The following is an 8,353-nucleotide window of genomic DNA, read 5'->3' as shown; positions in this document are numbered from 1 at the left end:
GTCCCTCCTCCTGGACTCGCTTTCCTAACTAAAGCATTGCCTTGTCACATGACCCTCGGATTTCCATGTGTAATACATAAAACAGCCAGGGATTCTGCCTGTGGAAAGACAGCACACTACATGACATGAAAAGACATACTAATACAAAACACCCAGAAATGCAAGATTATTTTAAATAATTTTTAAATGCATAAGCTACATTTACAATGAAATAAAGGAAGTCCTCTAAGGGGCAAAGTAAAGAAATGGAAACCCAGAGAGGCAAACAGGATCCATAACTGGACATATTAAGCATTGTCTTGTATAGATCCCTAGGAGTTTGGCTACTGTTAGTCACTTGAATCAGGAAACAAGGCCTTAGGATGAAAAAAAAAATGGTAATAAGAGTTGCAACTGAGGCTCCTGCTACATCTTCACTTCAGTGATAGAATGGACGAATAGACTAGAAAAATAAATCCATCCAATTTTATGGATTGGTTTTTCAGTTTTTCTCCTTCTGAGGATTGCTAATCACAGGTCTGAGTTTGAAGTTCAAAAGTATCTACTTGCATGAGCCTGAAATTCACAAGCTAAGAAATTAATTTTAAAAGTAATTCCAGGCTGGGCACAGTGGCTCACGCCTATAATCCCAGCACTTTGGGAGGCCAAGGTGGGCGGATCACTTGAGTTCAGGAGTTTCAGACCAGCCTGGCCAACATGGTGAAATTTCGTCACTCCTGAAAAAACAAAATTAAGCCAGGTGTGGTTGCGCACAACTGTAATCTCAGCTACTCAGGAGACCGAGGCACGAGAATGTCTTGAGCCCAGGAGGCGGAGGTTGCTGTGAGCCGAGATCGCACCTCTGCACTCCAGCCTGGGAGACAGAGCAAGGCTCTGTCTCAAAACAAAACAAAACAAAACAAAACAAACATAATTCCAGGTGTGCCAACTGGTGGAAGTTAAAGCAAAGTTCATCTCAAGAGAACCACCCTCAATACAAGCTGCAAAGGGTATTTCACAAAAAGCCTTTCCTAAGATGAGGTCGCCATCCATAATTAGCACCGGGAGAAAGATTGCATGATGAAGGAAAGTTGGCAGACAGAATACATAGTTTTGTTTCCCTAAGATATAACATACAGAGGAATTAATATTTTAAAACCTTAAAGTCTAAAGGTTTGAAAAAAGACATTATCAAAAAATACCAAGCATATTTTAAAGCAAACTAAACTTCTAAAAAGATAAACTCTAATTACTATAATTAAAATATCAATAAGTGGATTAAACAACAAAGATAAAAAGCAATTTAAAAATACTTCTAAACTGGGAGAGCTGAAGAATTTCCTCTAATGCAATATAAAGTGTTGAATATGAAAGAAGTTAAGATATATGAAAATTAATATGAAATCCAGTATGAGCCCAATAGGAATTTCATTAAAAGACAAAACACATAATTGGAAGAGGAAATACTTAAAGAAAGCATGGCTGAAAATTTTCCAGAAGTAATGAAAGACATGAATGTTTAGATTCAAAAAAGACAAAAGCACCAAAGCAGAATTAGTAAGTTTTTTAAATAATCTTTATTTTTCATAGTGAAGAGTAAAACTTAAAGATGTAGATGGCTCAGAACATAAGACAATAGAAAGCAAAGTTCCTTTTATTGTATTTCAGTCATTATATTTCAATTATAAACAATCAGTTGTCTACAAATATCAAGTGTTATGCTAAACACTTAGATTACAAACAGTAGATAGATAAAAACTCAAAGTCTACAGAAAGAAACCTGTAAATCAATCATAAATATAGAATGTGATAATTCTCTCGTGAGAGAAAGTATAGGGAAACGAACAAACCTGATTAAATCTTTCTGCTCCATATTTTCACTGTTTGCATGGCTTTGCGCACTCTGAGCACCAGACTTTTGGCTGCAATAATCAGGCATAAATATTATGGCAATCATTGTTGCCATAATATTTATGTTTAAATTACCCTCTCTGTTTTCTAATATGTATAATCAATTCTGATTCTTTTCTTTAAGCCCGAAAGGAATATTATATTTTTTCCCTCCTTTCACATGATTGCAGAAACAGTAACCAAAACCCATGATACTGCTAGATTACTTATTTAAGTAAAGAATTTGAGGAACTATCACCCAAAATAATACTACCCTATTACTAAAATTATGCAATTTTTTTCTTTGTTTCTGTGTTTTGTTATATAGTGTTTATGTTATATAGCGTTTTTATTTGTTTCTGTGTTTTGTTATATAGTGTTTATGTTTATGGGGCACATGAGGTATTTTAATGCAGACATATAATGTGTAATAATCACCTCAGAGTAAATGGAGTATCCAATACCTCAAGCATTTATGCTTTCTTTATGTTACAAACAATCCAATTATACTCTTTTATTTTTAAATGTGCAATACATTATTGTTGGCTGTAGTCACCCTGTTGTGCTATCAAATACTAGTTCTTATTCAGTCTACCTAATTATATTTTTGTACCCACTAACAATCTCTACTTTCCCCCACTCCCACGACCATTTCCAGCCTCTAGTAACCATCATTCTACTGTCCATCTCCATAAGCTTAATTGTTTTAACTTTTTAGCTCCCAAAATAAGTGAGAACATACGATGTTTGTCTTTTTGTGTCTGGCTAATTTCTCTTAATATAATGCCCTCCAGTTCCATCCATGTTGTTGCAAATGACAAGATCTCATTTGTTATGGCTGAACAGTACTCCATTATGTATATGTACCACAATTTTTTTATCCATTCATCTGTTGATGGACATTTAGACTGCTTTCAAATCTTGGCTATTGTGAATAGTGCTACAATAAAAATGGGAATGCAGATATCTCTTCAATATACTGATTTCCTTTCTTTTGGATATATACCTAGCAATGAGATTGCTGAATCATATGGTAGTTCTGTTTTTGGTTTTTTGAGGAGCCTCCAAACTGTTCTCCATAGTGGTTGTACTAATTTACATTCCCTCCAACAGTGTCAGAAGGTCCCCTTTTCTCTACATTCTTGCCAGCATTTGTTATTGCCTGTCTCTTATATAAAAGCCTCTCTAGCGGGGGTAAGATGATATCTCATTGTAGTTTTGATTTACATTTCTCTGAAGATCAATGATGATGAGCACTTTTTCATATACCTGTTTGCCATGTGTATGCCTTCTTTTGAGAAATGTGTATTCAGATATTTTACCCATTTTTAATGGGATTATTATATTTTTTTCCTATTGAGTTGTTCGAGTTCCTTATATATTCTGGTTGTTAATCCCTTGTCAGATGGATAGTTTGCAAATATTTTCTCCTATTCTCTGGGGTGTCTCTTCACTTTGTTGTTTCTTTGCTTTGCAGCTTTTTAACTTGGCATTATCCCACTTGTCCATTTTTGCTTGGTTGCCTGTGTTTTGGAGGTATTTTTCTCAAGAAATCTTCACCCAGTCCAGTGTCCTAGGGAGTTTCCCCAGTGTTTTCCTGTAGTAGTTCCATAGTTTGAGATCTTAGATTTAATTCTTCAATCCATTTTGATTTGATCTGTGTGTACGGTGAGAGATACAGGTCTAGTTTCATTCTTTTGCATGTGAATATCCAGTGCTCCCAGCACCATTTACTAAAAGGACTGTCCTTTCCTCAGTGTGTGTTTTTGGTACCTTTGTCAAAAATGCATTCACTGTAGATATATGAATTTATATCTGTGTTCTCCATTCTGTTCCATTGATCTATGTGTCTGTTTTTAGGCCATTGCCATGCTGTTTTGTTTACTATAGCTCCGTAGTATAATTTGAAGTCAGGTAATGTGATTCCTCTAGTTTTGTGCTTTTTGTTAAAGATAGCTTTGGCTTTTCTGCATCTTCTGTGGTATCATATAAATTTTAGGATTATTTTTTCTATTTCTGTGAAGAATGTCATTGGTATTTTGATAGAGATTGCTTTGAATCTGTAGGTTACTTTGGGTAGTATAGATGTTTTAATGGTATTGATTCTTCCATTCCACGAACATGGAATATCTTATTTGTGTGTATCTACTTTAATTTCTTCCATCAATGTTTTATAGTTTTCACTGTAGAGATCTTTCACTTGTTTGGTTAACTTAATTCCTAGCTATTTTTTAGGAATTTTTTAGCTATTGTAAATGAGATCAGCTTCTTGGTTTATATTTCCAATTGTTTTCTGTTGGCATATAGAAATGCTACTGATTTTTGTATGTTGGTTTTAGTATCCTACAACTTCACTGAATTTGTTTATCACTTCTAATCATTTTTTGGCAAAATTTCTGGATTTTTCCAAATATAAAATCATAGCATTTGCATAAAAAGATAATTTGACTTCTTTCTTTCCAATTTGGATGCTCCTTATTTCCTTCTTTTTTCTGATTGCTTTAGCTAGGACTTTCAGTACTATGCTGAAAAACAGTGGTGAAAATGGGCATCCTTTTCTTGCTCCAGATCTTAGAGGAAAGGCTTTCAGCTTTTTCCTCATTCAGTATGATACTAGCTGTGGGTCTGTCATATATGGCTTTTATTTTGTTGAGGTTTGTTCCTTCCATACACAGTTTTTTGAGGGTTTTTATCGTTAAGGAATGTTGCATTTTATCGAAGACTTTTCCAGCATCAACTGAAATGATCATATGATTTTTGTCCTTCATTCTATTGACATGATTAATGGATCAAACCAATTTATTTGCGTATGTTGAATCATCCTTGCATCCCTGGAATAAATCCCACTTGGTAATGATGAATGATCTTTTAACGTGTTGTTGAATTTGGTTTGCTACTATTTTGTTGAGGATTTATGCCTCAATATTCATCAGGGATATTGGCCTGTAGTTGTGTGTGTGTGTGTGTGTGTGTGTGTGTGTGTGTGTGTGTGTGTGTCTTGTCTGGTTTTGATATCAGGATAATACTGGCCTCATACAATGAGATTGGAAGTATTCCCTCCTCTTCTATTTTTTGAATAGTTTAAGTAGGATTGGTATTAGTTCTCCTTTAAATGTTTGGTCAAGCTCAGCAGTGAAGCCATTGGGTCCCAGGATTTTCTGTGCTGTGACTATTTATAATGGCTTCAATCTCATTACTTGTTATTGGTCTGTTCAGGTTTTGGATTTCTTCATGGCTGAGTCTTTTTAGGTTGCATGTGTCCGAGAATTTATCCATTTCTTCTAGGTTTTCCAATTTATTGGCATACAGTTGCTCATAGTGGCCACTAATGATCCTTTGAATTTCTGCATTGTAAGTTGTAATGTCTTCTTTTTCACTCCTGATGTTATTTATTTGGGACTTCTCTCTTTTATCTTAGTTAGGCTACAGCTTTGTTGATTTTGGTTACTATGCCAATCTCTCCCTCTACCTACTCTGTAAGGCCAATTGCACTTAGATTTGCCCTTTTGAGGGCTATTTTCTAGATCTTGTAGCCATTCTTTATTCTTTTTCTATTTCTTTTTCTTTTGTCTTCTATGACTGTGTATTTCAAATAGCCTGTATTAAAGCTCACTAATTTTTTTCTGCTTGATTGATTCTACTGTTAAGAGATTCTGATGTGGGCCAGGCACAATGGCTCATGCTTGTGATCACAGCACTTTGGGAGGCTGTGGTGGGAGGATCACTTGAGCCCAGAAGTTTGAGACCAGCCTGGGCAACTTGAGGAGACCACCATCGCTACAAAAACATATTTAAAAAATTATCTTGGCATGGTGGCATGTGCCTGTGTTCCCAGCTACTTGGAAGGCTGAGGTGGGAGGATTGCTTGATCCCAGGAGGTTGAGGCTGGAATGAACTATGATTGTGCCACTGCATTCCAGTCTGAGTGACAGAGCAAGACCCATCTCCAACAAGGGAGAGAGAGAGAGACTCTGGTGAATTCTTCAGTATATGAATTGCATTTTTCAACTCCAGAATTTCTGCTTGATTCTCTATAATTATTTCAATCTCTTTGTTAAATTTATCTGATAGGATTCTAAATTCCTTATCTGCATTATATTGGATTTTGTTAAGCTTCCTTAAAACAGTTATTTTGAATTATCTGCCTGAAAGGTCACATATCTCTGTCTCTCCATGGTTGGTCACTAGTGCCTTATTTAGTTCATTTAGTCAGGTCATGTTATTCTGGATGCTCTTGATGCTTATGGATGTTCACAAGTGTCTGGGCATTGAAGAGTTAGGTATTTATTGTAGTATTCTCAGTCTGGGCTTATTTCTACCCATCCTTCTTGGGAAACTTTTTCAGATATTTGAAGGAACTTGAGTGTTATGATCTAAATATTTGGTTATTGCAGCTATATTTGCTTTGGGGGACACCTCAAATCCAGTAATGTTATGGCTCTTGTAGACTCATAGAGGTGCCACCTTGGTGGTCTTGGGTAATATTCAGGAGAATTCCCTGGATTGCCAGGCAGAGACTCTTATTCTCTTCCCTTACTTTCCTCCAAACAAAAAGATTTTCCGTCTCTGCCTTGAGCTGCCTGGAGCTGGGGGAGGGATGACACAAGCACCCCTGTGGCCACCACCACTGGGACTGTGCTCTGTCAGACCTGAAGCCATAACAGCACTTGGTCTTTCCCAAGACCCACAGTGACCACTGCCTGGCTACCGCCTATAGTCACTCAAGGCCTTAGGGCTCTCAAATCAGCAAGTGGCAAATCTAACCAGGCTTGTCCTTACCTTCAGAGTGGCAAGTTGCCCCCAGCCCTGGGCAGGTCTGGAGATGCTTCCTGAGAGCCAGGATTTAGAGTTGAGAACCTCTGGATTCTACCTACCGCTGTATTCTACTGCAACTGAACTGGCACTAAAACTACAAGACAAAATCCTTCCTACTCTTCCCTCCCCTTTCCTCAAGCACAGAGGTCTCTCCCCAGGGCCACCACTGCCCCAGGTCCACAACAAGTACTGCTCAGCTACTGCTGATGTTTACTCAAAGAACAAGGGCTCTTCAGTCTGTTTGTGGTGAACGCTGCCAGATCTGAGTGTCTCTCTTCATGGCAGGGGACTTCCCTGTAGCCCCGGTCAGGTCCAGAAATGCCATCCAGGAGCCAAGGTCTAGAATCAGGGACCCCAAGTGACCACTTAGTGCTCTACCCTACTGGCCAAGCTGGTATCCAAGTTGTAAAACAAAGTTCCCTTTACTTGTCCCTCTCTTTTCCTTAAACAGAAGGGGTCTCTCTCCATGGCTACCACAGCTGGGAATGTGCTGGGTCACACCTGAAGCCAGCACATCTCTGAGTCTCTCACAAGGCCTGCAGAATGTACTGCCTAGCTACCACTATTGATTATTCAGGGTCTAAGGGCTCTTTAGTCAGCAGGTGATGAATCCTGCCAAAAACAGGTCCTTCCCTTCAAGGCAGTAGGTCTCTTTCTGGCCCAGGATGTGTCTAGAAACGTCATCTAGGAGCTAAGGCCTGAGATGGAGGCCTCAGCACTCTTCCTGTTGCCCTATTTATTGTGGCTGTGTTGTGGGATTTAGGAGGATGAGAGAGACCTTGGGTTAAAACAGGGGAATCTTTTATTGAGTGCACTTAGGCCCAGCAGACTCACGTCCAAAGACTGGACCCGGAACAAAGACAGCAGTTGACTTTTATACACACTTCACAAAAGAGGGTGGGCTAACTTGAAGCAAGCTTACAAGTGGCATGAAAGCAGGGATACAGAAGCAGGACAAAGACAGTCAATCAAACTGTAACAGGTTCATAACTCAGGATTGCATACAACCATTGCTGTGCAACACAGATGTCCGTTATCTAGGTTTGCCTAGGCACAAGTTTATCCCATAACCTTCACTATGGTGCCTAGACAGCTGTAGTTCAGGCCTGCTTAGGTTTCTCATAACCTTTGCTGTACCTCTTAGATAAAACAGAATACTTGAAGTTACTAGTTACAGAGAACAAGAATATATAAACTCATACCATAAAACAAAGGGAAATTTGTTTTTCTTCTCCGTATGTTGAGGGAGTCCTGGGAGAGTCTCCAGAGCACATTAGATAATATTATCATGACTCTTCCTGGGTCTGTGCTGTGCCTGTTGCTGCCTCTGGGACCAGTCAACCTAATAAAAGAAAGCTTATTTTTCTTTCTTTTTTAATTTTATTTTTCTTTAATTTCCCACCTCAGCTGAGCTCATATCCAAGTTGCAAGACAAAGTCTTCTTTACTTTCCCCCATCCTTCCTCAAGCAGAGAGAAGCAGTCTCTCCTGGAGCTGTAAGCTTCACTGCCTGGAGTTGGGGAGGGGTGATGTAAGCACTCCCTCAACCACCCTGGCTGGTGTCTCATTAGGTTGCATACACCCCAAGTCCACTGGCTCTGAGCCCCGCACAGCACCAGGACTTGCTCAGGAATTGCAGTTTTGTGGCCTCGACTACCTTTCAAGTTTAC

The sequence above is a fragment of the Theropithecus gelada genome, chromosome 1 (assembly GCF_003255815.1).
Source record: "Theropithecus gelada isolate Dixy chromosome 1, Tgel_1.0, whole genome shotgun sequence".
In the NCBI taxonomy this organism is placed as follows: Eukaryota; Metazoa; Chordata; class Mammalia; order Primates; family Cercopithecidae; genus Theropithecus; species Theropithecus gelada.
Note: the sequence above shows the minus strand (reverse complement) of the source record.